Source organism: Leuciscus leuciscus (assembly GCF_965113295.1).
Source record: "Leuciscus leuciscus genome assembly, chromosome: 7".
NCBI classification, from domain to species: Eukaryota; Metazoa; Chordata; class Actinopteri; order Cypriniformes; family Leuciscidae; genus Leuciscus; species Leuciscus leuciscus.
In genome coordinates, this window is record NC_138731.1 from 40693696 (window position 1) to 40711146 (window position 17451).

Here is a 17451-nt window from a genome sequence, read left to right on the forward strand (position 1 = left end):
AACAAATGCTGCATGGACAGCTATTTATAAAAATACACTGCATCAAATTTCTTGTTTTTACTTGTGTTAGAAATTAATTATTAAGCTAGTACATAAAAATGTCACTACAGTAAGTGTACAATAATGATTTATAGTTTGAGCTGTCGAATTAGATTTGGCCCAAAAATTCAGGCTTTCAGTCATTTGTTTTTGCATGTTTTTATGCAAAAAAAAAACAAAAAAAACAATGGGTCTTTTTTTACTCTTTGCATTGAATATTTCTTATTTTACGCACAGGAGAACTTCTGACAAAAAAAAAAAAAAAAGTAACCTAATTGACAGCACGTGTAAGCATAAGGATTTGTTCTTAACCTTAATGCATTAACCCTAATGTTAATGCATATGAAGTGTTCTAAATGAGCGAGTGCATGCCTGAGGTTAGTAATGACTACATATTTTTGTATGTTACGATACTCAGATTATGCGTTTTTGACTTCTAAATTCTTGTCGTGACGTCGACAAGAACCATGCCAGACTACACGTTGCTTCCTGACCAATTGCCATGCGTGTGATGTCATAGAGAAGGCGGATCTAGTGACTGACTTCCGGAAACAAGAGCGTAAACAAACTACCGATGCGGCATGTTAACTTAATGCTAACCACAACACCTTAAGTCAAACAAATCGGGCCAAAATCGGGTTGATATGTAGTCTGAACCCAGGATAATTTGCATAAAACATGCCCAACCCTTCTCCATATAAGGGCTTTCCGCACATTTTCTTTTACAGCCTTTCTTCGCTCTCAGAAATGTGAAAGCAATGCCAATAGTGCCATCCTCAAAACCAGTTCAAACACAATAAATGCTTTTATACATACCAAAATTACAGACCTTTCATTAGCCAGCTGTATACATACACATATCTGTGTTATTCAAAAGAAACCTCGCAACTCAAACTATGACGCAATTTTTCCTTTGTGTTTTTGAAAAGTTCAGTACAGGCGACAACATTGTTAAAATGATCGCCCTTTTCATACGGACCCAGGAAAATAAAAAAAATAAAAAATGTATATCATGCATTCCAAGCCAGTAGTTGGCAATGTCACTTTGTAAAGAAACACGTGCCTGTAGACTGAACATGTAATATGCATGCGCATACCGTCACCGTTTTCACAAATTTATGTTTTTGTAGTTTACACTGAGACAATAATGGTATTGTTTTCAAAAACTTGCACTTTGAAACCTGATTGATTGTACTCTAAAAAAGTCAGGTCAGGTGGTTTGAGTCAGGTGGTTTGAGAAGAGAGATTGTGACATCAGTCAAAAATCAGTCATTTCAGAGGCGGAGGACATTATTCAATTGCTTTCTTTTTGGAATGACGAGCACAGATGAATCACTCACAATAAGACAGCATTGTGCATTTAGAAAGTAAATAGGGTAATTTTTGGATTCCCCGCAGTGTCTGAATTTAATTAAATCTAAAGAGTCTGTTTTGTATTTAGGAAATGAATATATTAAGTATATGTGCATATTACATCATAACCAATATTTGGCTAGTACGTTCAAAGCACACAGTGGATTTTGCAGGGAGAGCGCAGCCTTGTCTGAGTTAATTAAAGACTTTTCTGTTGTTTATAGGATAGCAGAAAGCTTGGTCGCTTCTCAAGTGGTCAAAAAGAGATAAACAGTGTCATGATTAAAAACATGCGTTCCTGGTCTGCCTTTACCAGCAGAAAGAGCACTTTTTTTAATCGCACTTAATGGACGATTTAAATCCCTGAATCAATACATCACTGATTCGGCAAGCAAAGTGGACCAGATAAAAGCTTTTGGCCATAAAGTGCATGTGAGTGGAAACATACTCGATTTATTCCTAGCAGCTTTAGTGCTTGATTTTGTGCAGTCATATTAGACTTTGCTTGCTCAGGTCGACTGGCTGAATTGCATGGACTGATAAGGCATAGCTTAAATAATGACTTCCTTCCTCAAGAGTTTGCTTGTATTCTGTCCAGCGGCTCAGTTGGTTTGTTTGGTTCTGCAGCAAGAGCTTTCGTTTTGACTGTGGGAACAAAACAGGGTTACACTTTATTTCAATGGTCCACTTTAGACATTCTACTAACTATAAGGAACTTTGTACAAATCAACTAAGAGTATAAGTATACTGTATAGACTGTTAGAATGGTTAGGTTTTAGGGTTTGGATTTGTAGAATAAGTTTACATGTAGTTGCAAAGTATCTTAGAGTTAGTAGAATATCTAAAGTGGACCATCAAAATAACCCCAAACTGTTAAAGTTAGTCAGATTTGTCTTTTACTTAATTCTGAAGGCATGAAATAACACTAAACTGGATTTTTTTTTTTTTTTAGGTAAACATTAAAGATTAATGAGTGAGTCATCAGACTGATTTACACTTTGAGAGTGATTCCTGTGTTTCGTCAAAAAGAATCTGTTCACAAGCTGTTTGTTTGAATTGGACTACATTATTTGCTCTGTATGTTAATAGTAATGAACACAAATAATTCTGCTTAATTTTTTCTTCTTTTAAATCTTGATTCCTATATCTCTACATACTGCCTTAATTTTTTGAGGGTTTAAATTTGTGAATAAAATGTGTGGTCATGACTGAATTTGAAAGCCTTTTAGTAATAGGCAAGCATGCAATGTATCTACAAAACGAGCATGTGATGGGTTTCAGTGTTTGTGTGGATTGAAATAGAAGTGCCAGCAGATAACGGTTTGGAGAGGGTGATTTCTTTGGAGCAAAGCCCAAATTTTATGAATCTGTTTACAACCTCTATGTCAAGACCAAATTTCCTGGTTATGTCTAAGCTTACCCATCCATCTGAAGCAAACCAGCCTCATAAAATACATCACAAACAAGTCATAGACCATGTAATATGTCCTGCTTTTAGATCAATTTACACCTGTTAAAAAGAAGGAAAAAATTTGATTTTGTGTCTTTTAGTTCATGTCTTTTAGCTTTGAGTCCGCTCACAAGGGTTTTGTTTTTCTACTACTGTTGGCACTTTTAAGGAAATGTACCATATTAGTGTTGAGGTGGGATAAAACATACCATAATGAAGGATAACTACATTAGTGCCACGATAGCCAAGGTCGAGATCAAGGTCAAGCACCTCTTTCAACCCATTACTGAGTCCAATTTGTCTCTGTCCTTTTTCCATTGACCACTGATATCATTAGTGCTGAGCTCAGGCGGTCAGATGAGTCTTCTTAACTGAGAGGAATGACATTGGGATAATTGAGAGAAATCACAACGGCCCATATTTGTTCATGTGATTATCTAAGACAGAAAATACCTATCTTCTGTTTTAGGGTGTTATTCCAGTTTTTAGCATTGTAATTAGCTATGTTTCCATCCACCTATTTTTATGCACATTTTGGTATATCGCATAAAAAAAAAACCTGGATGGAAACGCCAAGATGCGCATAAACGACGATGGAAACACATTTGCTCAATAAATCCATCAATGCGCAACAAAAAAAAAACATGTGACACTGCCTCAACAGAGGAAGTGATTGGACTAACCAGCAGACCAATTTCATTGCACAGCATCTCAAATGTTGGTTTGATCATTCTGAAATGCCTGAAATAAAAATTATTTGGTTTAATTCTCTTCCATAAGTGTCTCACATGATTGCATTCCCAAACACCAGCATCCGAACGCAAGAGAACATGACAGAGTTTATTGCATTTCGTCTGCATGCTCTGAGAAGCAAGTCATTAATGATGTAGGAAAAACTTCCATTTGTATTAAAGATATTTTGCTCCAATTTCACAGGAAGTGCACACCCTAAGATAACTGTGTTTTTGAGGATTGAAACACACATGACCAAGCATTTCGAACACAGGACTTCCGCATGTGACCTTAAAGATAAGCCATAAGCAATCCATATTCATTTAACCCATCATAACCCACTTTCCAATGTGTGCAGTCATGGAAACCCTGTTTCCATAGTTATTGTGGCTGTTTTCTTTTACACCTATAAGCAATTCAGCAGCTTGATGATAAGAGACAACTGTAGAACCTCACTTCTATTTTATTCTTACATGTATTTAGCAAGAACACATTAAATTGATCAAAATTGACAGTAAGACATTTATGTTACAAAAAAAAATCTATTTCAAATAAATGTTGTTCTTTTGTACTTTCTATTAATCAAAGAAACCGTAAAAAGGTGTCATGGTTTAAAAAAAATATATATTATTACAAATTTTTTTTTAGCACCAAATAAGCATATTAGAATGATTTCTGAAGGATCATGTGACACTGAAGACTGGAGAATGATGCTGAAAATTCAGCTTTGCATCACAGGAATAAATTACATTTAAAAAAATATCAAAACAAAAAAACTGTTATTTTAAATTGCAATATTGCACAATATTACAGTTTTACCATATTGATTTAAATGCAGCCTTTGTGAGCCTATAAAGAGACTTCCTTCAAGATCATTAAAATCCTCCTGACCACACACTTTTGAACGAGATGTGCAGTCTATTAATATGTATGGTGGTCATCATTAGCAAAGTATTTCAAACTTAAAATTCATTGATTTTGTGGATAAAATAACACTAGACGATAATACACAAAAACTGGTATTAAAAAAAAGAGTCATTAAGAAATGTACTTAATTTTATATTATTTTTTTAATTTTTTTTTTATTTAAAATCTGCAAAGTCATCTGTTACAGATGTTTCCGCACTGTCACTGAATTTCTTGCATCCACAATGATCTTCTTTTATTGACTATTTGATCTCTGTTGTGGATTTTATTTTTACAATTTTATATTATTATCATTTTAAAAAGCAGTTACTTTGCAATGTTTTTTTGTCTTTTTTTTCATAGAATGGGTAACTATGGACTACAGTATTTGTTTTTCCCCACTAAACCACGCACCCATTTTATGATATGTTCCCGACTGTATCTATACTGTGTTTATAGGCCAATATTGTGAGAGAGAGAGAGAGAGAGAGAGAGAGAGAGAGAGAGAGAGAGAGAGAGAGAGAGAGAGAGAGAGAAAACATACCTGTTTATGCTGTTTTCAAAGCAATAAAGGTGTGCTGTAGATGAAACTTCACATTCCACAACTTGAAAGGAATCTTTTGGTCTGCTCCCTAAAAAGATTGCAGTGGAGATATGCTGCTCTTTCAGTGTTATTGTTCTGTGTAGTCTGCAGTATATATATTGCTAAGAACCAACCTGCAATTGTAACATAAATCTGAAGTTACAACACAATGATTAGATGTAAGAATATAGAAAGGTGATATATATTGTATTACTGAAGATAGTCATACGAGATATTAATTTGCTGTAATTATTCTATTATATTCTAAAAGAACAGGTTATGTAACTTGCTCATATTTCAGAGGGCCCTGGAATCATTATCTGACCACAATACCTAATATGAGCTTTGCCCTTCACCGTCAAACGTCAGGTGGTTATTGTTGGCTCTTTGGAGTCAGTATGTTGGTCCTGCAGGCAATTTCTTTGCACCACGAGAGAAAATGAAGCTTGGAAAATCCTTTCATTTCTACTTGTGACATGTTTTGGGAAGGCTAGGCTGGCAGGATTGAAGTTGTTGTCATTGATCTTTGTGTACATTCTTTTGCCAGACTTTTCCAAGAGATGGTAATTCTACAACAGTGGAGAATGACAGGCCTCGTCATGTTTTGTTTTGTGTTAGGGTCTTGAGCAGACAGAGCTTGCATTTTTCCATCCCGTTCACTGGAATCCTACATCACCTTGGAATGGGGCTGTTATGTATTTGGGCATCTGCCTTGATAGACTTGGGCTTCTTTCCTCTCTAAGTGTTCCAGCACACTGACATGATGTCCCATAATGCATTGCTCCAATACTCTTCACTCTTCCCCTTAATTTGGAATCGGGATAATCCGATAATGTGCCCTGAGAGAACAATAGGGCTTAAAAGCAGTCTATCCCTTGGGTAGACTGGCTACAAGAGAGGCATTGTGCTTCAATGCCAAACTTAGGTAGCGCTAAGCTGATGTTTGAGTAACGTTTTACGTCGCTCTCATGACTTACTATCTGAGATGTTTTCTTGAACAATAAAAGCAATAAAACAATAAAACCAATTCAAATTATTTCCACCATGCTTTTAATGTGCTTTTAGAACAATATTGCACAACAATCTAATAATTATGTATAATTGTTATGAAATTGTGTATAAGGACAAGATATTGAACTAAATTATAGTTTGCTTTAAAATAAATAAATATATATATATATATATATATATAAAACAAAATATAAAATTAAACTGGTCAACTGAGCCATCCAGCATTAATATATTTCCTAATCCTAAAATATTCCCAGTCGTCAATGGCAGTCCTGCTTTACCTTATCCTTCAAGTTTACGAACATTTATTTTAACCCTAAAACAAAGCAATACAATGCATAATTCAAAATATGGGTAAAAATCAATATGGAAAAATCCTTCATGTTAACACAGCATATTGTGCACTATTTTTACTGTTTTTTCTTAGAGGATTCTTTAAATCATAAAATCTTTAAATCATAAAATAAATAAAGAATATATCACACACACACACACACACACACCTCATGTAACTAATCAAGGGCTTCATTAGTTGTACCAGATGTGCCAAGTCAAAAGAATGGTCCAAAAAGTTAAGAGAAGATATCATTGCCCTTCACAAACAAGGAACAGCGAAGATAAGATAGCGAAGAGATAGAAGAAAAGATAGCGAAGGCACAAAATGTTCCTAGAGATACTTAGAGAATCGTATGAGAAAACATCATGCCGTCAGAGAGGAAGCTGAAGTTTGGGAGTCATTGGACCTTCCAACAGGACCATGATCCCAAGCATACCTCAAATTCCACCAAGGCTTGGTTGCAGAAGAAGTCCTGGAAGATTACACAGTGGCCATCAGTCACCATTGAAAATCTCAGGTGGGATTTGAAGAAGGCAGTTTCAGCACGCAAACCAAAGAATATTACTGAAGTGGAGGCCATTGCTCATGAGGAATGGGCTTAGATTCCTCATAAACACTGCCAGAAGCTGGTGTCTGGTTATACATCTCGTTTGCAACAGGTCATAACAGCAAAAGGGTGTTGTACTAGTACTAAAGATGCTTGCCATGAAGGGGTTGAACAATTTTGACACTGCAGAAGTCATTAAAAGTAGCATTTTCAGTTGAATTTGAGGAAACCACTTGAAACATTTCTTGTGTCGAGCTATTTAAAAAAAAAAAAAAAATATATATATATATATATATATATATATATATATATATATATATATATATATATATATATATATATATATATATATTGTTCATTGCAAACAGCTGTAAGTCTGTAAATTTTACCAATAAACCTGATTAGCAATGGGGGTTGAATAATTTTGATTACAACTATATATATATATATATATATATATATATATATACTTTAAGCATAATCCTTGTAAGACTTACACAAATCCAACACACTTCAGCTTTCTTCTTAGCTGTAATCTAAGAAGGAACAAGGAAAGCGGGAAATGGTTCGGAGATACCCGGCCGATGCCCATCGCCAGAACTCCTGGGGGCCAAAGGACCACAAAAAGGCCTCTGTGGAAGAGAGATCCGGGGTCGGGCCACTGCTGCTTTCATGTCTGGGTTTCCTAGGTCACTTAAATCTGCAGGTGCTGAGAGGGGGGCGACCGCTCTGACTGCCCAACATTCCCAGGGTGCCATTTGATACAGATGTGAATTAAAACATCCTGTAACTGATGACTGAATTACACTGAACTCATTTCACAGCTTAGCAGTCACATATATTTTATATCCCCATTGGATTCATGTAATATCAGTGACCACTGTTCTGACTATGAAAATAAACAATAAAATAAATAAGTTTCCCATTGTGCAAACATACTACACCCTATAAACCCTTCTGTGTCGTATTTGATATGTGAATTAAGGTCTTTAAATTATCAACATGATCAAAACTGGTTGTATGCAGTCTGCTACATGTCATCTGACTGAAGGTTCATACTTTTTAAGTTAAAAAAGCCTTTATAATTATAATTTTATAATGTATAATTTTAAAAATGTCCACCTTCTGGTTGTGGTACATGTCTCCTTGACGATTCTTATAAAATAAGAGTAAGACTAACTTTTATATTGTTAGTAATATTTCAAGATGAACACTTACTGAATTGAAGCAATTTAGGTTTACTAGAGTATCCATATATAATTATTAGAAAACCATGTTGAAATGTGAGTAACAAATATGATCCATCAGGCTTTTGAGGAACTTTTATTTGTTTATTTAATGAGCTCTCAATCATCATTGTATTGTATTGCATTGCATTATACTGTATGCCCCCCACAATTAAAACTACAGAGCTTTAACCATAAGGCTAAGAGATATAGAGTCAAAGCTAATACTTATATGCATTTTAAGTATGTAGTCTGTTATAAAGTTCGCATTGATTTACACTATATCATACTATATGAGCCATAAAAGCCTGACATATAAAAAACAAACAACAGTTTGGCCACATAATTTGATTCAAACTGTACCATTTTGGATGGATGGATGGATGGATGGATGGATGGATGGATGGATGGATGGATGGATGGATGGATGGATGGATGGATGGATGGATGGATGGATGGATGGATGGATGGATGGATGGATGGATGGATGGATGGATGGATGGATGGATGGATGGATGGATGGATGGATGGATGGAAGGAAGGATGGATGGAAGGATGTGAAACTTGTTTGACGGATCACCAAATGCAGTGAGGCACAAGGAAAACAGACTGAGAGAAGCCAAGTCAAACCAAGACATACTAAAATATAACATTTACAAAATGTTACAAAATTATCAAAAGCTGTGTGAACAGTTTTATAGTTTATGGGCAAACACACTCAACACAATCTCAGTTTAATTTGTCTCTAAGATAGATATCTGGGGGAGGAAATACTTCACATCTTGGGGAAAATCCCAGCATGTTTCCTCATCAGTTAATGTTATTTTATAAGAAACATATGAAACAGAAACATATATATATATATATATATATATATATATATATATATATATATATATATATATATATATATATATATAATTTTCTTCGATAAAAATTATTGGACTGAACGACTATCCTAGTATTCAGACTCTGAATGAGCAATGCACATTAAATGAGGATAAAAGGATTTTAAGTGACCTATCTCATGTACTCTACATCTATCATCTGGAAGAAGGTACAGAACTCTCTGTTATAAACGGAACAGGTTTAAAAACTCTTTTGTACTGGTATTAATTAGACTGTTGAACATGAATTAGTGAAGTCTATTTATTTCTATGTGTATGGATATTTTGTGTAATTTTTTAATGTATGAGGTTTTGGCGAAATGCCGGCTATGGAGTCAAGTACAAATTTCCCTATCCGGGACAAAAAAGTAAATTTCATATACAGTACATACACACATACATACAGTATATGCATATGTGCAATATTGTCTGCAGGACCGCCCCCTTAGGTCTTCACTTTTTTCCCGGAGGAGACGGAAGAAAAATGCTTTTAGGCAGTATCAGAGAAAAACAGATTCAGGCATTGGCCAGTCAAAGGTCAAGCTCAAGTTACGAGTGGACATTAAAACACAATTGTGTTTGGTGTTAAGAAAGCTGACATTTAAAGTCCAGGGGCTTTGCAGCAATAACCATCATCCCTTTAATCCCAATGCAAAAGCCAGGGGCGGCAATGATGTGAGGAATTTGACTTAAAGCCGACATTTGGCAGCCCGTTCAAAGGAGTCGGTTATAGCGAGGGCCTCATGCTCTATGGATATACAACTGTCCTTTCAAGAAGACATCGGGAATGTGCTTAAGCCACAAAGCAAATGCTATTCAGATGGAGAAAATGTGGTTTCTGTGGTCTCTTCTTTTAATTAACACTGGATAATAATTGGGTTAAGTCAAAGGTGTTTTTAGTGTAAACTGTCATTCAGGATTCTGCGTTACAATGGACAAATCCAGTTTTCAGGATATTGTGGATCGCTTTCCCTTCACAAAACAAATGTCAGCTCTAAGTTAGATTTATAAGGAGAGTCATGACTATAAGAGTGCAATACCAATTCTAAAGACTGTACATCCATCAATACCACAAAGTACCTCCATAAAAACCGCCTCTAAATCTCTGAATGACGTGAACCTTGCTAGATTATATGGGAAGCTCTCATTATTTATATTGATACCATTTGTATTATATTGTGTTAAAATGTCGAGTCACTTGTAAGAGTCAGTGATTCTTTCTGAAAGTCACTTTAAATTTAAATATGATCAAAGGCTGCCCTCTGTTGGTCAAAGAGTAAAATATGCTACCAATTGTTTATTGTTATATAACTGAAGATCCTAAATGTAATTTCGGGAGGAGTGAACCCATCTGATCTTTCAATTAACTGCCGGAGAATTTAAGCAGCCTTGGTGCAAAAGTACCACAACAACAAAGTACGACCACAGGTACAACAACTTCAGAAAGTACCACAACAAATAATTGATTGATTGCTGTTCTCACAAATCAATTACTTAAGCAATGTTAGAAATCAGATACTCTAAGACTTTTACTCAAGTGGTATTGGAATTGGTGACTTGTAACTTATAAAGGAGTCGTTTTCGCTGTAAGGTATCTGTACTATTTACTCAAGTATGGTTTTCAGGGACTCTTTTCACCTCTGTACAATATTCACATTGGTTCTAGTTTTACACTTGTGTCGTAGGTCAACCAGTGCATATACAGAGCATTTGTACACTGCATACAGTAAACATGCTGCGTTCTGTAGAAAGGATGGTTATTAAATATACTTTTGTGAATATATGCTGCCTTCACGTGCAATCAGAATTATCATAAATACAAGTATCCTATTGGACAACGCCCTCTCAAGTCGTATTGACCACTGGGAAACATCGTTTTGATTCCCGAGATGGATGGGTCATAAACTTCAACCAGCGATCAGTTAAACTTGAACTGATCGCTGCTGTCACTGTCACTGCTATTCTATATTAGTTTTCTCCACAACAGCTACATCGCCATGTCTTGTTGTTAAAGTAGTGCATATTATTTACATATATGAATAATCATTTGAAGTATTGTGTGTTTTATACACAGTGAAAATAGCCTGTATTTGACCAAAAATCCATCAGCAAGCTGGTCAATGTTTATATGGTTGTCAATGAATGGGGCGCTAAGTATAATTTTGGCTTTAATAAGATCTTCACAATAAATAGGCAAGAATAAATCAAGTCACTGTGAGTCAATTCATGTTACGCACAATTCTCTGATTGACGGCGGCAAAGCAAACCATCTACAGTGAAATAGCATTTTCTAGTAAAATGTACTAAAAATGTTTTGTTTTTGTCAGTGTACATCAATTCTCTAATTATTTTATCATTTTGTTTTTATAGGATGACGGAAGAGTTTGAACCAGAAATAAATAAAACAAGCATTTGTGACAACATGCCAGAGTCGTGGCTACAATGTGTTGTAAGAAAGTTACAGAAACAAGAATTTACTTTTTTAGTTGGTTATTATTGTCAGACAGACTGGACAATATTGATGTAGGAAATTCCACAGCTAATATACACACGTTCTCCCATAGAGAGTCGCAGGTGACTGAAGACAGCAGCACATTTCAGTGCATTTAGATTTATAAGCCTGAGGGTCCTATTTTAACGATCTGAAACGCAAGTATCAAGCGCGAAACACAAGTAACTTTGTGGGCGGGTCTTGGGCGCTGTTGCTATTATACCGGCGGGATAAATGACTCTTGCGCCCGACGCAAATCTAAAATGGGTTGGTCTGAAGTAGCTACATTATTCATAGGTGTGGTTTGGGCGTAACATGATATAAACCAATCAGAGCGACATCTCACATTCCATTCCCTGAGCGGTTCACAGCCGAGGAGACCGACGTTCTCGTCAGGGCCGTAAAAGACAGAGAAGTGACATTGTATGGGGATGGGAGAAACCTGTCACGATCCACACGTAGGAAATAGAGAGAAGATCCAAGTGCAGTATGTATATTTATTAAGAGAAATCCATTACTCAAATCCAGTCCAGGCAGGGGTCAAAACCAAAGTATCAATCCAACATAAACAGGCACAAGACAAACGGGCAAGAACAGAACTCGGAAGTGGCGTGAAAATACAACAAGGACTCCGTAACAAACACTAAACAGGCAGGGTATATATAACAGAACTAACAATGATAATGGGGAACAGCTGAGTGCAATGATGATGGGGAACAGCTGAGTGCAATGAGACAGTGATGGGTACAGACAAGGACTGTGGGGAATGCAGTTCGAGAATGTGACAGACACCGTGGGGAAGGAGGACATCTAGTGGTGACCCAGGGAACACAAACCAGACACTGTGACAAAACCCACCCAAATTAGCTTCGATTAAACAGGTGTATACAAATTTGGGTAAATGTGTAAGTTGGATTTATGCCTATTTTTTAGGCATAAATCTAGGCACAGCAACGCCTCTTTTACCTGAGGAAACCTCTTTTACCTGAGGAAACTGAGGAGAGCTAAACTCCCTAAGCAGTTTCTGCAGGTATCAGTAAAACCATGTTTGTGATGTGTAAAATCACTGCTGTGAACTACAGGGCACAAGGATCATGAAGCCCATGTGCAAAAATCGATCCGATCCGACCTAAACATAACCCTCACAGAAACCTGTGCAAAACACTAGATTTGTGATTCGACAGATTTATATGGGTTTCCCATATTAGTGAGGACATTATTGAATAGCGAGGACATATTGGACCTTATAAGTAACAAACACAGTGGTATTCCTATCATTATGTGACATTCCATAGATGTAATGATTGTTATACTGTAAAAACTGTATTCTGTCCCCTACCCCTAAACTTACCCCTAAACCTACCCATCACAGAAATCTTTCTACATTTTTACAATTTTAATAAAACTTCAATTGCTTTGTTTTTATACCAGTTTTACAAATAAGGACGTCCCCCAAGGGAGGTTTTTGAAGATTTTTTCAGGGTTTGCTTACTTCTGGGTACAAATTTGTCCCCAAAACATGGTTAAGTACGTACACACACACACGCGCGCGCACACACACACGTGACCACACACACACATGTTGGGCTTTCATGTTTTGTGGGGACATTCCATAGACATTATGATTTTTATACTGTACAAACTGAATCTATCCCCTAACCACCACAGAAACTTTCTGCATTTTTACAGTTTCATAAAAAGATCCTTGTGTGATTTAAGCTGTTTTCTCATAGGGACCAAACAAATGTCCCCACAAGATAAAAAAAATTAGGGAGACCGGGGACAGTTGCAACATGGGGATGGTTGCAACATGTCATTTTTCTCCAATCAGAAACAAGCTAGAGTGATGACACTCATACTGCACATGCACAGTTAGACCCTCCCCCCACCAAGAAGACAGTAGACATATTCAACCTCTGCTGCTGCATTTATTGAACAAAACTTGTTTTGGAGGTATGAAAGTAAACATTTTCATGAGATATATTTTTTGTCATTCTGTCCTGACATTTTGTATGAATTAATCAAAACTTACTTAGTTTGAATTATTGTTTTGGTGACTTCTAAGTGACATGGTTAGCATGTGTCAAAGTCAGTGTGTCTAGCAGGCGTATGATGTTCAGTCGTGGCTGATAGGGTCGGGGATGGTTGCAACATGTGTCAGGCTGCAGGGTAGATGAAGTAGGAGACGAACACGAAGATGATGAATTCCAAGATTTTAATTCTCAATATAAACAAATACAAACAAAAAGGGAGCGTGTGCTCAGAACATAGATAACCTAACATAAACATTGACCGACAAGTGATGAGTGAACAGAAGGAACTTAAATACACAGACAGATGAACACAAGACAGGTGATGCAGATGATGATGACGAACAGGCGGGTAATGAAGGGAGTGAGTTCAGGTGTGGAAACAAGGGGGATTCTGGGAACTGTAGTGCAGACAGGACGATGACAGACGGTGAATGTGACATTACTCCCCCCTCCCGGTAGGCGCGTCCTCGCGCCGTAGAAAGACCAAAGGGGTGGGAGGGTGGGCGCCCTGGAGGCTGACGGGGAAGACAAGGCAAGGGAGACAAGGCAGGAAGCCTCCAGGGCGGAGCAGACTGTGGGTGTGGTCACGGTGGAGCAGGCTGTGGGCGTGGCCAGGACGGAGACGACCCCTCGGGCGGCCACGGCGGTGAGGACCCTTCGGGTGGCCACGGCGGAGAGGACCCTTCGGGTGGCCAGGGCGGTGATGTCCCCTTAGGCGACCACGGCAGTGAGGACCCTTCGGGTGGCCATGGCGGTCCGGACCCTTCGGGTGGCCAAGGCGGAAAAGACCCTTCAGGTGGCCACGGCGGTGAAGACCCTTCAGGTGGCCATGGCGGAGAAGACCCTTCAGGTGGCCACGGCGGAGAAGACCCTTCAGGTGGCCACGGCGGTGAAGACCCTTCAGGTGGCCATGGTGGTGAGGACCCCTCAGGTGGCCATGGCCCCTCGAGTGGCCAGGACGGAGCCCTATGGCCCCCCCCAAAAAAATACTTGGGAAAAGTCCCGGGTACCAGAGAGGGCTCGGTGCAGGGCAGCGATGAGGGCTCGGTGCTGGGCAGATCCAGCGAAGAGGGCTCAGTGCTGGGCAGATCCAGCGACGAGGGCTCAGTGCTGGGCAGATCCAGCGGCGAGGGCTTTGTGCTGGGCAGATCCAGCGGCGAGGGCTTTGTGCTGGGCAGATCCAGCGATGAGGGCTTTGTGCTGGGCAGATCCAGCGATGAGGGCTCTGAGCTGGACAGGACCAGCGGCGAAGAAGGCTCTGAGCTGGACAGGACCAGCGGCGAAGAAGGTTCTGAGCTGGACAGGACCAGCGGCGAAGAGGGCTCTGAGCTGGGCGGAACCAGCGGCGAAGAGGGCTCTGAGCTGGGCGGAACCAGCGGCGAAGAGGGCTCTGAGCTGGGCGGAACCAGCGGCGAAGAGGGCTCTGAGCTGGACGGAACCAGCGGCGAGGAGGGCTCTGAGCTGGACGGAACCAGCGGCGAGGAGGGCTCTGTGCTGGACGGGACCAGCGGAGAAGAAGTCTCTGTCGGGCAGGCGACTGGCTCTGGCTCTGGCTCTGGCGGGCAGGCGACTGGCTCTGGCTCTGGCGGGCAGGCGACTGGCTCTGGCGGGCAGGCGACTGGCTCTGGCGGGCAGGCGACTGGCTCTGGCGGGCAGGCGACTGGCTCTGGCGGGCAGGCGACTGGCTCTGGCTCTGGCGGGCAGGCGACTGGCTCTGGCTCTGGCGGGCAGGCGACTGGCTCTGGCTCTGGCGGGCAGGCGACTGGCTCTGGCTCTGGCGGGCAGGCGACTGGCTCTGGCTCTGGCGGGCAGGCGACTGGCTCTGGCTCTGGCGGGCAGGCGACTGGCTCTGGCTCTGGCGGGCAGGCGACTGGCTCTGGCTCTGGCGGGCAGGCGACTGGCTCTGGCTCTTCTAGACTTGGAATTGGACTCAGGACAGGACTCAGGACAGGACTCAGGACTGGATCTGGCCTCTCTGGGCCAACAACTGTCTCAGGCTCGGCGGGCATGACGCGAACTGCCTTGTCTTCGGCAGATCTGACGTGAAGTGCGGGCTCGGCTGGACTCGGAACTGGACTCGGAACCAGCGGTGAAGGCTTTGGCTCCTCAGGGCCAATGAGAGGAGGAAGATCGCTGTCAGTCACAGGCGCGGCGGGCACGACGCTTACTGCCTTGGTCTCGGCAGATCTGGCGTGAAGTGCAGGCTCGGCTGGACTGGCGTGAAGTGCAGACGGCGACATGGCGTGCCACGAGAGGAAGCTCTCCAGACAACAGGAGAGTGCCTCTCTCCAGTCCTGACCAGAGAGATCTGGAAGCTCCCTCGGGTCGACTTCCTTCGCCCCAAGTCGGTAACACGCCTTGATTATTTCGTCATCCAGCGCGCAGGAGGCAGCAAGAGGGACAAACCCCCAGGTGAATTGGAACAGATCGCGGCTATCCCGAGCCAAAGCCGCGATCTGTCCAGCGAGCTCCCAGCTCATATTGTGGTCGGTCAATCTGTCAGGCTGCAGGGTAGATGAAGTAGGAGACGAACACGAAGATGATGAATTCCAAGATTTTAATTCTCAATATAAACAAATACAAACAAAAAGGGAGCGTGTGCTCAGAACATAGATAACCTAACATAAACATTGACCGACAAGTGATGAGTGAACAGAAGGAACTTAAATACACAGACAGATGAACACAAGACAGGTGATGCAGATGATGATGACGAACAGGCGGGTAATGAAGGGAGTGAGTTCAGGTGTGGAAACAAGGGGGATTCTGGGAACTGTAGTGCAGACAGGACGATGACAGACGGTGAATGTGACAACATGTTATAAATTGCATGTTTAATAAAGGTTTGTTGCATTGCAAATTGCTCAATTCTTCCTGTCTGACACTGAAATATGGAGAGATTGAATAGCATCTGTAACACCTGCACACTGAATCTATGTAGGCCTATGTTACACATGAACAAACAAAACTCAATAACTGTTATTTGATAAATATGACAAAATAAATAAATTATAGGCTACAATAATATTATTGAAATAAATAATACTATAATATTATAGTAGGCCTAAAACAGTTAATATTTTCAGAATTCTATGCTCATTGAGACAAAAAGCTTAAGTTAATTAATGAAATTTAAGATATTTTTAACGTGTTGCAACCGTCCCTGGGTTGTGTTGCAACTGTCCCCTGGGTCGGGGTTAGTTGCAACATCTGACTTCTTCCATTCAAATAAATACTGTGAACGATATGTCATATATAATCATCTTTAAATGGTATGGGTAATTAGCAGACAGATGCAAATTTAATATATACAAATTTGGTTGGTCTAGTCCAAATAGTCTCTGAGTAACTGAGAGAAATGCAAAAAGTGTTGCAACTGTCCCCGGTCTCCCCGGTATTGCCATCAAGGGCATTTGGTCCCCATACTTGTTTGTGCTAAAGTGGAACTATTCCAAGTATACTTTGCAGTTTAAATAGCTACTCTTGTATTTAAGTTTTGAAATGTCGAAATTTACTCAGCATAAACTTCAAATGTATTTTGGTGACATTACAATTGCAATTCAATTACACTGTAAGAGTGTTGAACATACATTAATATTATACTGATAACAACGGAGGTTATACTATCCTTTACTTTTAGTGAATTTAAAACGCATTCAAATGGAATTCCAAGTAAACTTGGAGTGTTTGGCATCATTATTGTGTGCTTCAAATACAATAAAGTAATCTTTAAAAAATAATGGCACAGCTTAAGAATTTGCCATTACTGACGCCCCCAGTATACCAGTAACTCACTTATCTAGACAACATCAGTGAAACAATGGAAACAGATATATGTACACTGAAATGTAGGAAA